This window comes from Prionailurus bengalensis, chromosome A2 (genome assembly GCF_016509475.1).
Source record: "Prionailurus bengalensis isolate Pbe53 chromosome A2, Fcat_Pben_1.1_paternal_pri, whole genome shotgun sequence".
Taxonomy (NCBI): Eukaryota; Metazoa; Chordata; class Mammalia; order Carnivora; family Felidae; genus Prionailurus; species Prionailurus bengalensis.
This window is the reverse complement of record NC_057348.1, coordinates 46,819,799-46,839,635: the sequence shown is the minus strand read 5'-3', so window position 1 is coordinate 46,839,635 and position 19,837 is coordinate 46,819,799.

The window sequence follows — 19,837 nt, the reverse complement described above, 5'->3', positions numbered from 1 at the left end:
AATGATTCTTACTTGGGAGGAGTTCAACCACTAGAACAATTCTAAAGTACTAGTAAAACATATATAGTTTTAGGTTTTTATCAACTCTTGTTTTCTCAAAGAGGCACCAGAATTAGAGCTTGATATGTTTTTGTGGAATTGACACAGGTTTCATGTGGGCACCGATGGTACCAATACAAAGAACCATGATGTTTATTATGTAGGTGACTAGGTTATAAATAAGTGGTAATGTGAGGGGACTTTCTTGGACATGTTTGTACACTCATCTAGCAACCATTAGCAAAGATACCATGCGTGTAAGATGAAAGAGAGTGAGAAAGAGAAAGTTTTTGATTTATTTGTTTTGTCTTTTTCCTCTTTGGTCTCTAAAATGTTGAGTCAATCTGGTATGGTTTAAGGTACACGAGCCTTAGTGTAAGGTAAGCCTTGTATTAGGCAGGGACTCTAGGTAGCAAGGGGCATAGAATGGATTCAAATTAGCTGGGGGGGGGGGGGGGGACAAATGATGGCTTCAGGCACAGCTATATCTAGGTGCCCAAATGATAGTGTTAAGGATCTGTTGTTCTACGTCTCTCAACTCTGCCTTCATAAGCATACATGATGGCCAAAAATCTTCCCAGTAGCTCTGGGCTTACATTCTGTAGGCCTAAGAAGTCTCATTAAAAAGAAATCTTCCTTACCAACAAAATTATCTCACAGACTAAGAACCTCACACACTGAGAAAGAGGTGGATGCTGTTTCCATAATAAAAGGTAGTGGTTGCTGGGCAGGCAAAAATAATAGGTGTCTACTCCCTGGGCATAAATGTATATGTGTGGGAGAGAGGGTTTATCGTTTAGGTGTCACTTTCCTAGTTTGTCGGTGCGTCAATCTGGGGGTGGGGGGTGGTGGTGGTGAAAGGTTTGTGCCCTGGACTCAGCAGCCCCAGGTCAAAACTCTGGCTTTCCACTAGCTCTGTGGCCTCCAGCAATTCACTTAAAAGAGATCGTAGCTAATAACTACCGTGTTTTGAACATGAGATAGTTGCTAAGCATTAGGTGCATTATCTCATTTACTTGACAGTTCTGCAAAGTATTATTATTGTTGCATTTTATAGGTGAGGAAGCTGAGGTCCAGAGGGATTAAGTGACCCACCCAAGGTCACAAAGCTAGTAGGGGTTGCTCCAGCTCAAGTCACTCTGACTCAAAGTATGTTCTCTGGGTCTCACTCTCCTTGCCTGCAAAACGGGTATGAGATGGAGGAGAAGAAGGAGGTAGAGAAAGATGAAGAAGAAAAGGAGGAATAACAGTAAAATGCCCATAAGAAATTAAGTATGCAATAAATCTTGTTCTCTTCATCTGTTTCTTCCACTCTCTTCTTCCCTTGCTTCCTGTTTTTTTTCTTCTTTCTTTCTTTCTTTCTTTCTTTCTTTCTTTCTTTCTTTCTTTCTTTTCTCTTTCTTTCTTTTCTTTCTTTCATACTGTCCTGACTTCTCCTTCCTTCCTCCCTCCTTCCCTCCCATCCTTCCCCCTTTCCTTCCTTCTCCCCCCACCTCCCCCCACTTCTTTTTTCCTTTTTCTAGCCTCTTTTCAGAGTCCTAGCCTGGTTTAGGGTGCTATTTATGAATCACAATGGAGGCAGGACAAATACTGGGGCTTTATTCATTACTGCACACATCCTCACAAATATGGCACCTCTAGAGGAACCCACAGCCATGAACCCCAGTGCAGCACTCTGGTTTGCACAAGATCCAGTTCTAGTTCTGGGAACTAGAACCAAGGCGAATGGCATTCCGTCAAAGCCCACCTCATGCCTCCATACTGGCGGATCTTTGCTTGAAACCTCTGCTAATTTGTTTAATTTGAACTGAGGTCAGGCGCTGGCAGGAACACCCTCTCTCACTGGTTTTGGCTTCAGCCCTTGCCTGACCTCTTGAGCTCGCCTGGAGGCCCTGTGAAAGGGAAAGGAAGTGAGGGCCAAGTGAAGACCGCCTTGGGGCTTTGAGATAAGCACCTTTCATTTGGACGTGTTGTAACTAGAAATCAAGAAGAGTTGACATTCAGCAGAGAGAGCTGGACTGTACCCGGATGCTGGGCTGCTGGGGGTGGGGGCTGGGTCTCCCAGGCACAGGCAGGGGTGACACCTAGGATGAGGCCTTCCTGAGGAAGGCCAGGTGGTAGGGGAGGGGAGAGGACTTGGAAAACAATAACCCGCTAGCTCCTCAATAACCATTTTATAGAGTTCAGGCCTTGGGGACAGGAAGTCCACAGAGGTGGGGCAGAGGTAAGAGCTTTGTCTCCCCACAACATCCCCCAAAACTCCATCACTCCCAGACTCCCCTATGACAGCTCATGGAATGCGTGTGAGTGTGCGAGCCATTCTGCACATGCCCACAAGCCCACGCCCAAGACTCTCGGGTCATTCGGGTTCCCCACTTGGGTGCGCCCTGCCCTTGGGTTCACCCTCTCCCCTCTTGGGGTGCCACACTAGCAGCAGAAATTGCCTCCTACTCACCCCTCTCCAGCCTAGGGGGAAAGGCTCTTGTGAAGCGGAGTGAGGGTTGAGGAAAGGGGGTCCTGGGCAGCTCACACTTAGGACAGCTCAACCCTGACACAGAGCACTTGTAATCCCCATTTCTGTAGATGAGGAAACTGAGACCGAGGGGTTAGCTAATAGGAACACGCAGTGTCTGCTAGCTGATTTCTTTTAATTCATAGATTTCCATCACCCTCAAGATGCCAGGCATCTGGCACCATGATTTCCTCACTAGCACTTCTCACGCTTTAATGTGCACATACATTACCTGGGGAGCTCGTTAAAATGCAGATTCTGATTCAGCAGGTCGGAGAGGGGCCTGAGATCCTGCATTTCTGACCGGACAGGGGACACCACTGCTGCTCTGGGACCACACTCTGAGTAGCAAGCCTCTGTTTTCAGCTGCCTTTGTCATGAGCCTGGAGCGGAGTACATTTAAGCTCGGCACTCAAGCAGCAGCCAGCGATGGGAGGGCTAGTGCTGTGCTATATGAATTGAGATGTGCTGTGAGTATAAAATATACACCAGATTTTGAAGATTTAGTGAGGATAAAGTGATGTAAAATGTCTCTTCAAAAACTTTTTTGTATTGGGGCGCCTGGGTGGCTCAGTCGGTTAAGTGTCTGACTCTTGATTTTGGCTCAGGTCATGATCTCACGGTTCACAAGTTCCAGCCCCACATTGGACTCTGCGCTGAGAGTGCAAGACCTGCTTGAGATTCTCTCTCTCCCTCTTTCCCTGTTCCTCCCCTGCTTATGCTCTCTCTCTCTCAAAAAAAAAAAAAAATATATATATATATATATAAACTTAAAAAACTTTTTGTGTTATTACATGTTACAATGATAGTATTTTAGATATACTGGGTAAATAGAATATATTCTAAAACTTATTCCACCTGTATCATTTTTTCTTTTTTAATGTGGGTACTAGAAAATTTTAAATTGTGCACATGGCTTGCATCATATTTTCACTGAATAACTCTGGTCTAACGCAGTGGTTCTCAACCAGGCAGGAGCAATTTTGCGCCCCCCAGGGAATACTTGGTGATGTCTGGGACATTTTTGGTTGTCATAAATAAGGGTGTTGTTGCTGGCATCTAATGGGCAGGGGCCACAGATGCAAAGCATCCTACGATGCATAGGACAGGCCTTCACAACCAAGAATTCTCCAGCCTAAAATGTCAATCCTGCCAATGTTGCAAAATTCTGGTCTAGAATCATCTGTACTGTCTCTGAAATTATTTATTTTATTACTTGTCCATTCATGGCTTTTGTCACCTCTGCTAGCATGAGTCCCATGAGATCAGGGACGTCGCCTGCCCATGGATCCTAGAACAGTGCCTGCTGGGAGGCACACACATTCTGTAATATACACGGAGACTCAACCACCTGAGCCAACCAGGTGGTTTCAATTCATCCATGCAAATTAGCAGGGCTCAGCAGCCACGGGCATTGGGCATCCTTGGAGTACAGTGAGATGGCTCCACCCTGAAATCAAGCTAGGACAGGACAGACTGTGAATGTCTTGGCTGGATTGCCCTCCCAACTGCGTATTAATCAATCTATCAGCAGCAGGCATTAACCCAGGGAGCAGAGATAGGAATTGTCTCTGAAAGGCTGTCGGTCTTTGCCTGCCTGCCCAGCCACACCCTGGCAGGCCTTTCACAGATCAGACTGCATCGGTTTCCAGGGACTTTGGGTTTCAAAGGGCTGGCTCCAGCCCATCTGATCTACCGCCTTTCCTTAGCTGCTGCGCCCTGAGGAAGCCCAGACCCAGGATTTCTAAGGAAGAGTCATCTCTCAGACTCTCCCTTCACAAGAGGCCGGTGGGTGGGGAGGGTGAGGCCAGAAGAACAACTTGGGTCCACCCAGGGCGTGCAAGGGAACAGAACCAGGGCAGATTAATTTCTCTTGTTCAGATAACTCTTTAATCTTTGGTGTAAAGTATTGAAAGCCAGGGTTCTGGGCCTTCTCCTTTCCTACTCATCACTCCCCAAGGTGGGGCCCTGTCCTGGTGGGAGTCCAGAGCCCAGGTCTGGCCCCAGAGGTGGCCTGTATGACCTTGGTAAGTGAGGAAAATGCTCGAGGTCTCAGAGTTCTCTTCTGTAAGATGGAGGGAGGGGCGTGGGGGCATGAGTTGTGCTGATCTTTACATTTTCTAGCATTTTGGGGCACCTGGGTGGCTCAGTCGGTTGAGTGTCCGACTTCGGCTCAGGTCATGCTCTTACCGTTCATGGGTTCGAACCCCACATAGGCTTTGCTGCTGTCAACACAGTCTGCTGAGGATACTTGTCCCCCTCTCTCTGCCCCTCCCCCATTCTCTCTGTCTCTCTCTTAAAAATAAATAAACATTTAAAATAAAAAAATAAATAAAACAGAGGAGCCTGGGTGGCTCAGTCGGTTAAGCGTCTGACTTCGGCTCAGGTCACAATCTCACAGTTCATGGGTTCGAGCCCTGCATCCAGCTCTGTACTGACCGCTCAGAGCCTGGAGCCTGCTTTGGATTCTGTGTCTCCCTCTCTCTGCTCCTCCCCCACTCACAGTCTCTCTCTCTCTCTCTCAAAAATAAATAAACAGTAAAAAAAAATAAATAAATAAGATACAAAAAATAAAACAAATCTTCTAACATTTTGCTTTAGTCCTCAAGGAGGAATCTGGGCTCCTTAGCAGAACCAAGTTTTACTCCTGTCAGCCTCCTGTGTCCCAGTCTGCATCCACGTCTTGCCTCATGTTATAGATGCGTCCCTGGCTCCAGCTGCAATGGTGCACCTTCAGTTTCATTAGCGTGTCTTGCTCCCTCTTGCCTTCCAGGCTTTGCACCTGTTATTCGGCTTGCTCTTCTGCGGAGTCTTCTCGAGTAGGGCTTGAAAGGATGTGCTGTGGGTCACACAGCATGCGTTGACTGTGTGCCCTTCAGCGAGTTCCTTTCTCTGTGCCTCGGTCTCTTCTGGGAAAGGAGAATAAGGTACCTGATTTATAGGGTTGTTGCGCTGGTTAAGTGAGGCGACTCTTGTGGAATTGTTAGAAACAGTGCCAAACACCTTGAAAGCAACAGGGGGAAAAAGCTCCAGTCATCGTTACTATCATTTCTGGAAACTGTTCCCACTCATGTCTCAGGAATCAGCTCAGTGGTCACCTCTTGGAGGAAGCGTTCCCTGATTCCTACCTGCCAGCTGAGGGAGCTGCCCCTGCTCTGGGTTCTGACTCACCCCAGACTCACCTCAGTCACCATCCTTATCACCTGTGTGCTAACTGCCTGTTTACTTGTCTTGCTCCCCTCAATGGACTGTCACTTCCTTTAGTAGAGGTTGGAAATGGACTACCTGCCAGCCGAAACCACAGGTGTGCTTTAACCAGACTACATGGGAATTTGGAAACATTTTTATTTATTTATTTTTGAGAGAGAGAGAAAGACCACAAGTCAGGGAGGGGCAGAGAGAGAGAGAGAGAGAGAGAGAGAGAGAGAGAGAGAGAGACGGGGAGACACAGATTCCTAGGGAGGCTCCAGGCTCTGAGCTGTCAGTGCAGAGCCTGACTCAGGGCTCGAACTCATGAACCCCTAGATCATAACCTGAGGCGATGTCAGACGCTTAACCCACTGAGCCACCCGGGCGTCTCTGGAAACATTTTAATGGAATGCTGAACTTTGAAAATTGGGTGATTCTTTTAAAAATAAGATCTATTTTAAAAATCTGCCGGGCACCTGGTGGCTCAGTCGGTCGAGCGTCCGACTTCAGCCCGGGTCATGATCTTGCTCTCCATGAGGTCCAGCCCCGTGTCAGGCTCTGTGCTGACAGCTTGAAGCCTGGAGCCTGCTTCCGATTCTGTGACTCTCTCTCTGTCCCTCCCCTGCTCATGCTCTGTCTCTCAAAAATAAACAAACATTAAACTAAATAAATAAAAATTAAAAATTAAAAAAAAATATAAGGTCTGCTACAAAAAAAAAAAAACCAGGATGATTTTACATAAAAACCCAAATTTCCGGCTTTGCTTGGAAAATTAGAAACTGCGCTAACCCAAGCCACTATCGTCACCTGCACCTGCAGGAATGTCACCTTCAGCGGGCTTGCACTGTTGTTTGCTGCAGGCCCAACCCAGCCCAATTAGCTCACACCCTCTGCCCCAGAAATCCAGTAAGATAAGCCTGTCCTCTTAATCTGGGCATTTCTGAGAGTAAAAGGGGGATTTTATTCATAACCACAAATCAATGGGACAGTTCAGGAAAAACTGGACCACATACTACCACCACCCCCAATTACAGGGCAGGGGCCTGGGGCGTCTTTGGGTCCCACACCACATACTTCCTGCCACATAAATGCTCAGTAAATGGTAATAACAACCACTGGTGTTCCTGACCATTTGTTACATGTGTTAACGCATGCGGTTCTCCCCAGCACCTTGTGAGGTAGGAACTATTGTCTGCATTTTGCAGTTGAGGAAACTGAGGCATGATAAATTAGTCATCTCTCTCAACTGCACAACTAGGAAGTGGGGAACCAAGGCAGTCTGGGGTCTAGAAGCATACTATGTGTTGGCCAAATCAAGAAACAACTCTCAAGGTTCCTCTCAGCTATAAAAATCTGTGGTTCTTTCTGGTTGTTGGTTTTTTGGTTTTTTTTTTTTTTTTCCTGTTATTTTCTCTCCTCTGCCCACCCCCTCCCAAGGCTCTCTCTCCTTTTCTCCTGTCCTTTCCCTGACTTGTATATTCCCTTGGCTCTCGCAGTTTCTCCCTCTGTGTCTTTTCTCAGTCTTGTTTGGCCTCCGTCACCGTGTCTCCTGTGTTTGCTCCTGAGCACAGTTTCTGTCTGTATTTCTCACGCTCCTTCTCTCTTTGGACTCTCTCGCCGTCTCTCTTACCATGTCCCTGCTCTCCTTTTTTCTCTTCTCCTCCTCCTCTTCCTCTCCCTCTTGCTCTCATGCATTCTTACCAACCATGACTAAACAAACACTTTTGTGGTAGTGGAATATGTTTTCAGTAACTCCCCGTTGGTCTTGGCTTTTGCAGGAATCCGACAAGCCAGGCTCTGTGCCTTCTCCACGCTTTGTGGAGAACTGTGGACAGAGCTACAGGAGCCTGCAGCTGGGAGACCCAGACTTCAGGGGACGTGCCAGTCACTACCCACCCCCCCACCGCCCCCCGCCGCCCCCATCACTTCCAGCCTGTGCCTCTGTCCCCGTAGGAATAGTGGCTGAGATCTTCACGCCTCTCAGCAGACAGCCTGCAGAAAGGGAAGCTGGTCTGGGCTCAGGTCTTCCTTTCCAACGGACTGACAGGTAAGTAGGATTAATGGCGTGTCTTTCTGTCTGGTGAGAGCAAGACAACCAGAGTACCTTTGCCACAAAAACAATCCCTCCAATGAATGTGATCAACACACATGAAACAAATGTCTTTTGAGGGGAGAAGACAGTCTTGGAAAATTATCTTGAAGGCAAGAAAAAAAGGCAACTTTTCTTTCCTTTTCTTTTCTTTTTTTTACAAACAAGCAAGGAGAAAAGGTATGGGGTGGGAGAAAGTGGTTCTCCTCGCCAGCAGCCAGCAAGAAGAATGAAGGGGAAGGCACTGCAGAGGGGAAAGAGGGGAAGGGAAATTAAACAGGAGTCAGTGGGCGGCAGTCAGAGGAGGAGAGGTTGAGAGAGGGGGAAGGAAGGGGCAGGGGTGACAGATTTTTAAAAATTCAAGGTGACCCTTCAGCAGCGTCAGGCTGAGGCAGCCGCCTGGTTGGCTCTGCTCGAATGAACACGCATTTGCTGCGGAAGGAAGGAGGAGGAGACGCCAGAGAAAGACCACACAGATGTAGATGCCCAGGCTGGAATCCCAGACTGGGCTCCACCCTCTTTTCACCTTGGTTTCCAAATGGGTGTTCTGGCGTGCTGGAGGGGAAGTGTTCAGACAGAGCTCGGTTGGTGGCGGTGAGTCAAGGCCCCACCCAGCCCGCTGCCGGCCCCAGGGGGCCTCTCGCCTGCAGGTTGGCAGCTGCTGGATGTTATCAGGACAGAGCCAGGCAGCAGGGGCATGGCAGGCCATTCGAGTTCACTCCCAATGATCTGTGGCCACAGGGTCTAGCTCCAGAGCTCTGTCGTGTGGGTGGCTCCATCCATTCTGGCAAGTAATGGTGAGCTGGCTGCTGAGCCTTTGTGATTTCAATGTGAACAGTGAGAGGCAAACAGCCTTGCAGAGTGGCATCAGCCTAGCTGCAAAGATCTGTTGCCCAACAGTTTATTACTCACCCACCTCTTCAACGGTAAGCCCCGAGAGGGCAGGAACACTGTTGTGGACCCCACTTCAAAAGGGCACTTGACATGCCAGCTGGTATACAGTAGGAGCTCAAAACTGAATGCATGAATCAGAATGCGTTCAAATCTCCCTCTGCTCCCCTTCCTACTGGTTGTGTGTGACTCTGCTCAGTCCCTTAACCTCCGCAGCTGCCACTTCCCTCGCCAGTACAATGGGATAGGACTGGTCAAAGTGTAGACTAGATGTCTCACTGCCCCTCCTCAACTTAGTGAAGTCAGGCAGTGGGGGGGGGGGGGGGGGGCACGCCATCTATCACTGTGGCTCGTATATGGCAGGCATGCAAACAGAGGAGATACTTTACAGTGTGGAAAATCTGCAGCTTCCGTTGCTGGTAGTTCCAGGTACGTCGTACAGATGTTACTTTTCAGGAAGACGGTGTGGCGATGTGGTTAAGAGCTCATGCTCTGGAGGCCCATGACTTGGGTTCAAGTCCTGTCTGCACCGCTCACTCCCTGTGTGATTCTGGGCAAGCGTGTATGTACAATAGAGTTGCCGTGCGTCCTAAATGAGATAAATCCCATGCGGTCCCTGGCATGTAGTAGGTGCTCAATTTGTGTTAGTCATTATCACTGGTTTCCACTACCAAAACCTGTGAGGTGGACGACCAGACCGTCCCCAGGGTGCAAAAGAGGAAACCCTAGCTGGCCAGGTGGAGAGGCGTGCCTGCTGGCCAAACCAGAACTAGACGTCTCCTGCCCCCAAGGCCCACCACAGCTGCCAGAAATAAGGTGGCGTATCACAGTGCCTGCCTCCACCCCTCGCCCCAGTGGAGAAGTGAAACACAAACCCGCCAGTGTCAGAAAGAAGAGAAGGAACGAACTGAGGTGAAGAGAGTAGAGCGGCCCCCAAATCCTGTCAAAAGGACAGTCCAGGACAAGGTCAAGTCCAGGGTGGCGAGAGGGTGGAGGCAGTGGGAGGATAGTGTGACAAGAAGAGGTCTGGTGGCTGAGTCGGCCAGGGGCAAGGGGTGCAAAGCTGATCCTGAGAATGCGGAAGGAAGCCCTTTTATCAGCATTAACAAGAACAGAGAGGGAAGTTGTTTGCATCTGGCCAGATACCTCGGCTCTGACCTCCTGTCTCTAAGAAAAGGGTCCCTGAAACTTTGTTTTCAAGTCTCTTGGGAGAAAACACATGGCCCGGATTCTTAGAAGCTGCCCTCACCCTCACTCTCAGTGGCTTTTTGACCAGCTCCTAGGAATGGGCCTTCTGCCTGCTGTATCTTCGGCCTCTGATGAGAGTTGACATTTCCGAGGCTTTCAGCCTGTCTATTTTACAGGTGAAAACTGAGGCGGGAACCTGGCCTCTCTGGCCCTCGTGACCAGAGAAGACCTTAGTGGCTTCACCTGCCGGGCCTCAGTTTTCCCATCTGCAAAGTGGAGGTGTGTAGGCTACATTTTCCTTTCAGCCCTTCTTCCTCTTCCTCTCTCTCCAGAGCAAAGGATATGGAATTTGAAGGCAAAAGTCACCCTGATCAAATGGTATGGATTACTCAATAACACAGCACTGAGGTCAGCCTCTGGAAGCAATTGAAGATGGCCCCGGGGATCTGAGATTCCAAACCCCACAGGCAAGCAGAAGTGTTCCCTCCCACACTGGGCCACCTCCCTTCCTGAGCAATGCTGCCCCGATTCTGTGGGTAAAAGCAGCTGTGCTTTCTGCAGAGTTCCGACAGATGCCAAGCACATTGCAGGTCTTAACACCAGGGAGGATGCTCCATCTATACGGAGCACCCACTGAGTGAGAGGCGAGAGTCACCGTGTCTTTCCTCCTCGCAACAACCCTAGGTGAGACACACATGCTTACTATGCACATTTGGTATCCATGGAAGCTGAGGCCCACAGAGGCACCTTGCCCGGGGTCATACACAGGTGACAAAGCAGAGACGAAACCCAACCTGACTGATTCTTTCTGACGGAGCCAGTCCGTTGAAATCAACACCAGGTGATTAGTAGAAGATGTGTAATTTTCTTTCTTTCTTTTTTTTTTTTAAATATAAAGCATTTCCCTCATATAATGAAGATGGATTACTCGCATTTTAAAAGGGAGCAACCAGGGGCACCTGGGTGGCTCACTCGGTTAAGTGGCCAACTTCAGCTCAGGTGATGATCTCACTGCTCCTGAGTTTGAGCCCCGCATCAGGCTCTGTGCTGACAGCTCGGAGCCCGGAGCCGCTTTGGATTCTGTGTGTCCCTCTTCCTCTTTACCCCTCCCCTACTCATGCTCTGTCTCCCTCTGTCTCAAAAATAAATAAACATTAAAAAAGATTTTTTTTAAGGGAGCAACTAATCAAAGCATAACATGATATATTGTCTGCAATTTGATCTACACGAATCCAGTTTGGGGGGAAATAGAAATAAAGCAACATTGTGCAGGCATTGTTATTTCTTGAAGCTGGGTATTGGGTGTGAGTTTGTTTACACCGTTCTCTCCCGTTGTGAACATGTTTGAGGATGTCCCTGATCATTTAAAAACATAATTTACACTTGACATGTAGAAAGTAATTAATTCAGGATAAAGGAACTGGCCCTGGAAAGGCCCTGTCCCCTAAGGGTGGGGGTAGGGCATGGCCCCGCCCCACAGCTGAAAGCACTTTAAGGGTGCCTCGAGAAGGTATTCATTATGGCCTCCTGGTTCTGCTCTGCCCGGACCACAAGGGCCCTCTCTGCATCCAAGAGAACAATCTTCCCCAAACTGCCAGCCAAGTGCAGATGCATGTTAGGGTTTCTGAAGCTGCACTGCGGTCTTGTGAGGGAGTTTGGAACCATATGTGGCTCATGTTCACTCAGGCAGGAGATTTGGGGAGTCTCTTGTAAATGTGCCAGCAAAGGCACAAGGCTGTGCACGTCCTGGGACAGTCTGGAACTTGGGCAAGACAAGATCACTGACTTCCAAATGATGGCCAAGTGTCTGAGAGTGGCCCCTCTCCACAGGCCCCGAAGGTCTAGTGCATTCTGCAACCTTCACTCGGTGTGCTCTCGGGGCTGGTCCTTCCGGACTCCCCAGAAACAAGGATACCTCCTGTTTACAACCGTCCTTGTCTGCAACTGCTCCCTCCTCACACAAGTGGAATTCACTTCTCTGTTGGCCTTCATTAAGTTAAGGTATTTATTCAATAATTCTTTACTGAACACCAGCTATATGCACTGGGGTTATAGCACATAGCAAGTGGGTGGGTAGGTAGATGATAGATGGCATAGATAACATAGGTACCTATCTCCAAGAGCATCTGATTTTCTAGGAGAGAAAGGCAATAATCAACTATTAATACGATTAATCATTGGATTAGAATTCTGACAAGTGCTTTAGAGAAGTGCAGGGGCTGTGGGGCATCATAAGGAAGAATAATATCTAATGGGGTGGGGATGTGCAGAGGATTCAAAGAAGGCTTCTTGGAGAGAATAGCGTCTAAACTGGAGATCTGAGGCATTCGCTGGCCCAACAGGGAAAAGGGGTTATTCCTGACGGAGGAAACAGCATTTGCAAAGGCCAGAAGCATGGCTTGTTGAAGGAAGTAAAGGAACACAGTATGGACTATGTAGTCCTTTTATTTTTATTTTTTTAAGTTTATTTATTTATTTTGAGATAGAGAAAGAAAGGACATGTGCGCTCATGCTAGTGGGGGAGGGGCAGAGACAGACTCCCAAGCAGGCTCCACCGGCTGCCACTGCCCAGCTCACTTGACTCGGGGCTCATTCTCACTAACCATGAGATCCTGTGACCTGAGCTGAGATGAAGAGACAGAAGCTTAACCGGCTGAGCCACTGAGGCGCCCCTGTCTTAAGGAGTACAAGGGAGAAGATGCTTGAGAAGGAGCTGGTGGCAAGAGAGCAAAAGAGCTTGAAAGTCAAGTTGAGGATGATGTTGCGTGTGTATATGCAAACATTGTTCTTTTAAACCTGAAGTGATTACTGTGGTTGAAGGGGGCTGAATGGCTCAGAGCAGGGCAAATGTGGATGCTGCAGGGCCTTGGCTAGCTCATGTGGCACATTTGTGAGAGTTAGGAGAAAGCACCATTCAAGGAAGACGCAGCCCTCTAGACTCATGCTTGGGAAATGGAGCCTAGCCTGAATTTCAGCATCTTTTAACTCTGAGCCTATACCCTTGTGCAGTGAACAACCCGTACAACTGTACACAATAGACATGGATTCTGGGGAAGTAGAGAAATCAGAATGCTGTAGAACATTTGTTGTCACATCTGCTTCCTCCACTTTCAGTACCTTGAATTCTGAGTTCTTGAGCTCCATGTTCATCTTTGTAACCCCAGTGTTACATAGGACATGCTCCAAATGTTTGCTGAATGGATCCTTCTTTGGTCACCTTTTTTTTCCTTTAGACTTTCTGTTCTCTTGTTCTTTTCTACTTAATTCATAATGGCTTCTTTTTAATGCACACCTGCTAGGTGTTAGGAAGCACTGTGTTAGACACTTTGCCTTTTTAGTCTTCCAAATATCTTATCCACTGTCCATTTGATAGTGACTAGGGCCATGGTCACTTCTTGGTGACCCACTTCTTAGGTGGGCAGGGAGCAGGTCATAATGTGTGTGAATCTTTCAAGTCCTTAGGGCATGGAGAGGGGGTGGGGGACAGCATACCTCCTGGTAAAGATTCTTGTGGTTGAGTCTCTAAACTTTGAACTCTGGAACGTCAGAGCTGAAATGGACCATTTGGGACTTCATTTTACAGATGGGTCACTGAGGCCCAGAGAAAGGCTGGAAATTGCTCCGAGTCACTAAGTCAGAGCCAGAGCAGGACTCAAAACCAGGTCCCTTGACAGGTTTGGATGAAGTAGATAGATATCAGGAGTGGAGATTAGAAGAGACAGACCAATGGGGGAAACAGCTCTCTCCAGATGGTATCTGGCTAGGATAGTTATCAGGCTGCCAGGGTTAGGGCAGGACACCGGAGAGTCCTTGGAGACTATCTAAAGGGGAAGAGAAGGTAGAGAAAACAGGACTTCCTGAAGGAACGGGTGGGTCTCTAAACTGGAATCCATCTGGATCCAGCCCGGCCATGAAGTTTCCAGACACAAAGTGCAATTTCTTGTTTTGGTCCTGGTCAACCTAGAGACCCTTGACCACCAGCCTGCACAGTCTTCACCGACAGCGAGCCACTGACCGCCTGCTCTTCAGGCAGAGGGGGAAGGCAGAGAGGAGGCCCGGTTCCCTGTTCCCAGGGCCTCCCGCCACAGGCGCTCTCAGTGGGGGCCCGCACCCCGGTTCTCTGTTGGTGCCGGCTCAGGGGTTTTCCTGGTTCTGAGTCTGCATCACAGCTCCTCTTATGTCACGTTGCCTCGGGTCCCACCAGCATTGCCCTGAGCTGGAAAATCCCTCAGAGCCCGAGCAGCCCGTGACCATAAAGGCAGGAAGCTGTGACACGGAGGCACGCAGGGTGTGAGGTTTATTCTTGGTGTGTGGTTGGAAAGGGCGGGGCTGAGCAGGGGTGGAGTGGGATGGGATAGTCAGGAGAGAGCAGAGAAATCCAAAAAGAAGGAACCCCAGAGAATTTCAGGCTAGTTTTCCTTCCCAGAGCATCCCCTTTGCTTCTGGCTCCCAGGACTGTCTCCCTACCTTGGGACTCCACAGCGGCACCTCTTGGGGGACATCTCGGGATCTAGGGTCCAACTTCTCAATTCAGGGAGCCCGATCTATGGGTCTGGGGAGTAGTAGCAATGGTAGTAATGCAAGTAACAGTTCTCATTAATCACATACTTTCTAGATGCCAGTACAGTGCCTGACACACAGGTAGCCCTCAATAAATGCAGCCTTGTTTTAATTCACATATCTACCTAAGAAGTAGGTATCAATCCCATTTTTTCAGATGGGATAGCTGAGGTTCAAAGTGCATAAATTTCCCATTTCCCAAATTGTCACACAGTTATTCATTTGTCCATGCAATCAGCCATACCTACTGATCCCACCCATGCAGTGGCTACAGTCCTAGATGAGAGGAATAGAGCCCTGAAAGCACTTCCTGTCACCAAGTTTATTCGTGTATGTTCTAGAGAAGGGTGAATAAATAAGCAAGTCAACAAGGAAAGTAATTGCAGATTGGGATAGGAGGCAAGCTAGGTGAGGAAATAGAGAGTATGAATGTGATGGTGTTTTAGAAAAAAGGTTAAGGGAAGGCTTTTTTTCAGAGGTGCCGTATGAACTATGGTTGGGTGGGTGAGGACCCTGGGAAAGGTTGTTCTCAGCAGGACTAACTGTGAGAGCAAAGGTCCTGGGGTGGGAAAGAATCCAGTGGGTTTCCAGGATGTCCAAGGAGGGACTGAGGTGTGAAGGGAGAAGCATGGAGTGGGGGGTGGGGCAGCAGGGCCTGGGTCCCAACATCTTGTAGACCACGGGAAAGGGATCAGTTTGTCAGGGACTGTCAGTAGCAGAGGCTGGATTTTAATCCAGAATTTTAGGTCTCCATGGCCAGCACAGGCTCTGCCCCTTTGGCCCAGGCCTCGGTCCCCATTCCCCTAGGTCACCTCCACTCGCAGAGGGTCATAGGGTGGACACAGACGTGTCCATTGCCCAGCGCAGGAGCCTCTCAGGCCTGCTGGTTCCCCACTGAACAACAGGAACAAACTCGAATTATCAGACAATCAGACCTAAGGAAGTTGTTCCAACCCAAGACTCTCCCTGCAGACTTCTGGGTCTCCTCTCTGCCTCCACTTACCAATCTGTCACAGTGGTATCAAGATTGGCCTGACCTGGGTTCAGATCCTACCCTCATTACCAGTGGGACAGCAGACGAGTGGTTTAATTGCCTCTCTGAGCCCCCCTTCCCTCACCTGTGAAGTGGGCTAATACCTGTCTGCTTTCACAGGGATGTGGCTGAACAGACAACAGGATAGGAGTAGCGTCAGAAAACATGGAGAGCCTGCTCTGGGTCAAGCATGTGCTCGTTGCTTTACGGGCATTAACTCACTTTATCCTTGTATCAACAACGTGGGATCAGTATTGTTAGCAGATCCAGCTTCGTGGGCATGTGGCCCGTGCAGTCATGCAGGGCCACCCTGCACGTCAAAGGGCCCCACATTTGGTTTCATGTTGCCATGCCATGCCATGAAATTCTTAATTTTTCAACAAGGGGTCCCACATTGTCATTTTTACTCTGAACCCTACAAGTTATGCAGCTGGCCCTGATTATTTTATATTCATCCATAAATTCAAGAGCTGTTTATTAAGCCAGGCATGGTTTTAAGGCCTTGAGGAGACAGGAGTCAACAAACAGAATTTCTCACCCTCACAGAGCTTACTTTGTGTCATTTGCCAGAGAGAACCCATGTTCAGAGAAGGTTAGTACCTGCTTAAGGTCACACAGGGAGCAAGGGGGTGCCCAGGTTCCAAGTCAGAGCATAAACAGCAATAGCATCCATCCCCACCCCTACCTGGCCTGCCCCAGCATAAGGCTGGAAAGTGTTTAACAGAGTGCCCGGTAAAGAAATAGGGAATACTGTTGTTCTAAGAGCTTTAAATGTATTAACGCATTTAGTTACAACCCCAGTTTACAGACAAGGAAATGGAGTCTTAGAAGGATTTAAATAATTTGCCCAGAGTCGCTGGTAAAACACAGGGCTGAGATTAGGAACCCAAGTAGACTGGCCTAGAGCCATGCTCCTAGCCTCTCCAGCATATTGTCTTTTGAAGTAATCATTCAGAAAATGATGCGTTTTATAATTATTTTATCACCACCATTTTCATTTTTGTCTCTGGGGCCCCATGCACACATGACCCAAATCACTTTGTGCAGAATGAAAGGTTAACACATGAATGAGCAGATTCATTCAACATGTGTGGCACCCTGCCACAGCACCCCAACCATTGGTCCTTCACTCCCAGCCTTTCTGTCTTGCCTTGAGCCAGTGATGAACTCTCTCAGTGCTCAGGATGTAGAAAACAGGGTCGTGCCTTCCAGTAAACAGGCCAGGGCTTGAAGGGAGGGGGTGCTGTGGGGAGGAGTTCACAGCGATGTTTATCACTGAGTAAAAGCCTTCCTTTTCCTCCCTATGGGATGACGTGATGATGGGGCTCCTGTAGCAGAGGTTCCCTCCCCTAGAGGCTGTCACTGCTCAGAGGGTCTCATCTCCCATGCTTGGGCTGATTGGAGGATTGTATCAGGCAGACAGTCTGTAAGCACTGGGTGGTTTCTAGAGCTCTGGAAGAGACTACTGCCCAGACTTCCTATCATGCTCACTGATGCCGGACATCCCCTGTCATTCATTCATTATTCAGCAAGTATTTATTGCATGCCTACTGTGTGTCAAACACTTTTCTAGAAACTGGGAAATAAAACAGACAAAAAAAAAAAAACCCTTGCCCTCAGGGAGCTTATATTCTTGTCAAAGATATTTCCACTGGAAATTCTTTTGAATGGATGGCAGACATTGGGAAATTTACCTTGTTGGTTGCTGGATATTTTTTCACTCATAAATATAATTGAGTTTTGTCTAGGACATAGATGAGGCTTTTTTTTTTTTTAATTGTTTCAGGTGGGAGAGTAGATCTGGGGAGAAAGGCTATAGGCCTAGGAGGAGGAAGACTCCTATTAGTTATTATTAGTTATTAGTTATTCATGTGAACGAATTTATAAGATCCTTTCTGAGGCGTTGTGGTAACAGGATGGGAAGCCCTCGTAGACACTAGAGTAGAAGCTAGGACTCAGAAGAAAAATCCAAAATTGCTCTTGTAGCATTATTTCATTTGAACTCATCACAATCTTGCAAATCAGCCACAAGTCAAGAGCTTCTATTTCCATTTTATAGATGAGGGAGGTGAGGCTTGGTTGGAGAGCTCAGACGACTGGCTAGTTAAGACTCAGGGCTACTCATGTCTCCCCTAGAGTTCCTTCCAACAAACCTTGGGTCAGGGGTCACGGTCCAGTGAGGGAGAACAAAGGGCATCGATGATCCCCAGCACTTGTGCTGACTTGGTTATTTCACACACCGCTGGCTTTGCTCCTTCTACTTCAGGTTTTTCTGAGAAAACAGCCTTGGGGCAGAAGCCAGTACAGCTCAGGTCCCCTGAGCAGCAGCCACAGGGTTAGGAAGAATGTTGATTCCTTGAGGGCAGGGACCATGGCAGGGGAGACGGTGGGGGTGGGGAGCAGTACCTAGAACACAGCCTGACCCCTAGTAGGTTTTTAAGGAATATTCGTTGAACAACAAGACACAAAGGAATGGATTTGGGAGTTAAATAGACAGTAATAAACACCTGCCTCAGTGACTTCATCTGTAAAATGGAAACAGAGATTCCTTGCCTTTTAATGCTATTTTTAAATTTTGTTGATGTGCTTTATGCTCCATGAGGGCAGGGTTTTTTTTTTCTGTTTTATTTAACTACTGGTATATCCCCAGTATCTTAAACAGTACCTGTCACATAGTAGGTCCTTAAGAAATACATGTTGGGTGAATGGACAAGAGTGAAACATCTAGGTTTCAGTGAATGTGCCTAAACAGGATCCAGCATAGCACTACACTTAAGAGCAGGGAATTTGAGGTCAGACCTGAGTTTGACTCCTGGCTCTACCACTTATTAGCTATATAACCTCAAAAAAAGATCTCTGAACCTCAATTTCCCAAGGATATATAGTGAGGAGAGTCATCTTGTCTGCATAAGGTGTCCTGAGGCTTAAGTGAGGTTCTATGTATAAAGTGCTTAGCTTAGTACCAGGAATACAAAAAAAAAAAGTTCCTAAATTATTAAAGTTTTCATATGTCTAAGAGTGAGGGTGCATTTTTTTAAGGGCCATTTTTCTCCAAAAGGACTTTTATCCCTGAGACTACCCCCCAAAGATCCCAGAGGTTGTTCTCCTGAGACATGAGGCTGCATGGAAAATTAATGTCTGTCAAATCTCCTGTTGGCAACTTAGGAACGCCTTGAGCCTACGAGGCAGCACCCTGTCATGCCTTGTACCAGCTCGCTCCTGATGCAGCTGGATTCACTGTGGGGGCGCCAGCCTCTGCTCAGTGCTCTGGTCTTCAACAGCCTTTTGAAACTGGGATGTGCCTTCTCTTGTCTTGTTGGCCTGGCCTCAAAGCTAACAAGCAGCCTGTTCCTGCACCAGGGTGAAGTGGGTGCTCGAGAGATCACCAGTGGAGATAGTGAGTGAAATCTAGTCCCCCAGCAAAGGCAGCCAGCAGATAAAGTGACCGCTGCAGGCTCTACCGTTCCCTGTGGGGCCCGTCCATGCTCATCAATGGATCTAGTCTAATTCATAGGCCAGAGTTTTGGACTTCCTGGACTCAGCCTCTTGAGCCCATGGGCATCATGAATATTTGTCAATTTTTGCCTTCGAAACTTTGGTCATTATCAAGGAAGATTGCATGGCTTTGAAAAGAAGCCAAGGAGGCTGACCTTGCTGTATACTGCAAGGCAGGGGAGGACTCCCAAAGGTGATTAGACAAGCCTCTGACACCAGAGGGTGAGGACTCAGAAGATAAGGTAGGAAGGGTGCTGGTCACAGAGAAAGCTCTCGACTCATGAAAGCAATTATTATGTTGATTTAAGAAGGAGATTCCAGACCTAAGTGTCCATATTTCCTTTTGACATTTAAAAGATAACCCAGGTTTGAGGCTCATTCATACCTCACTTCTTTGGAGACCTTTCTGGTGCTTAGTCTCAGGCTTCACTACTTCTCTGTGACTTTACTCCCCATCTGTTCCTCATCACTGCAAGCTCCCTTAAACACATGTGTATGTGTGCGTCTGCAGCTCGCTGGTGTGCTTTCATTCATTCATTCAAAAATATGCAGTATGGTCTAATGGTTAGGAGCACACCTGGGAGCCAGGGGGCTAGAGGTCACTCAGACACTTGCTAGCCTACCCGCTTACAGGTAATGGGTGACCTACCCACTTACTCTCTCTGCCTCAGCCCTCTCTCACCTTCAGAATGGGCATAAGAGTACCAACTTCATAAGGTTGGGTGATAGTCAGCTAAATGATTACCCACAAAGCATTAGAATAGGGCCCGGAATAGAGTAAGCACTCAGTATACATACTGTTCTTAATCTCTAACAGCCAAGGCAAAAAGGAGAAATGAGG